Source organism: Mastomys coucha, unplaced genomic scaffold, assembly GCF_008632895.1.
Source record: "Mastomys coucha isolate ucsf_1 unplaced genomic scaffold, UCSF_Mcou_1 pScaffold8, whole genome shotgun sequence".
NCBI classification, from domain to species: domain Eukaryota; kingdom Metazoa; phylum Chordata; class Mammalia; order Rodentia; family Muridae; genus Mastomys; species Mastomys coucha.
Window position 1 is genome coordinate 390,477 of NW_022196914.1, and position 1,364 is coordinate 391,840.

Below are 1,364 nucleotides of genomic sequence, written 5' to 3' on the forward strand. Positions count from 1 at the left end.
AAGGGAGGGAAGGGGAGGGGTGGGAAAAGGCGGCTGGCGTTCAGCTCAGCGAGGGACCCGCCGCCGCAGCGGGGATCCAGGCTGCCTAGGATTAGGGGCAGCGGGGGTTGTGGACGGCTGGCTCCCGGGCCGCTGCGGGGACGCTGAGCGCCGCCCCTGCCACTCAGTCCGCGGGGCTGGGATGAAGCTTTCTGGCGAAGAGTTGCGAGTTGGTGCGTGTCACTCTCAACTGGGCGGTGGGGCTCCTCCTAGAGGAAAATATTGGTAGTTGCGGGAGACTTCCCTCTCCACCCACCGGGTTCCCTCAAAGAAGGCAGTATCTATCTAGACGGCCTCAAGAGCAGGCTGTACATTCAAAGAGAGCAGTGCACCTCCTGCAGGTACGGGAAGAAGTCAGCCCGGGAAGTGTGATGAGTCTACTAGGCTTTACCCGTCTAGTGGGTTCCAATTTTCAAACTCCTGCTCACTGGGATACAGTATAAGGACATGCCCAGATCTGAGAGGTTAAAAAAATGGAGACAGAGTAGATAATTTACCAAGAATGTGTGCGTGTTTGAAAAAAGCTATGTTAGTGGGCAACACAGGTCTGCAGGGAGAGCATGAATAAGGCCCAGCCTGAGGTTTGTCCTTGTTTGTGACCTAGAGAAAGACATAGTTTGTCTATCAGACAACAGGCTCTTGCTACCTCATTCCATTTTGTTGAAAAAAATTAACCAAGACAGGAGTTGTCAAAGCACTTCTCAAAGTCAGAGTGCTGTGTAAGTATAGTCACGAAGCACCACACGGCCAATTACTACTCCCTTCTCCAGGCCTAGAGTACAAAGGTGCAAAAGTCCAGCCCGGAGCTGCCTCATATCTGGAGAAGCAACTGGTCACGCGGTCTTTTTACTGTTTGCTTTGTCCTGACAGCTAGTCCTAAGCTCACTTATCTTTAACCTTCCTAACAGCTTCCTCTTTAAAAAGGACCCCCACCTCCTCTGTTCACTAGCCTGCAGACCCAGAGTCACACTAAAGCGTTTAAACACTGCAAAAGAATAAAATACCAACTCCACATTAAGGTGATGGATGGGGTGAAAACAGAAACAGAACAAACATCTTTAGGACTTCTGTTTTCAAAGTAACCGTGCAACTGGATACTTTCTTAGCATCCTTTCTCACGAGCCCAGCTGTGTCTCAGCTGTGTCTTACGGATCTAGAATACAGAAAGGGGGAGAGATTCCGGAGACGATATGGATCATGACTGCCAGTCAGGCAGAGGGGGTGGGACCGTTAGCGGCCTTGAACCAGTCCTGTTTCACAGGCAGGCTTTCTCTAAGACACTCTCCCTCAATCCCTTGGTTTCTGTGCTAGGATGAAGCAGTAGG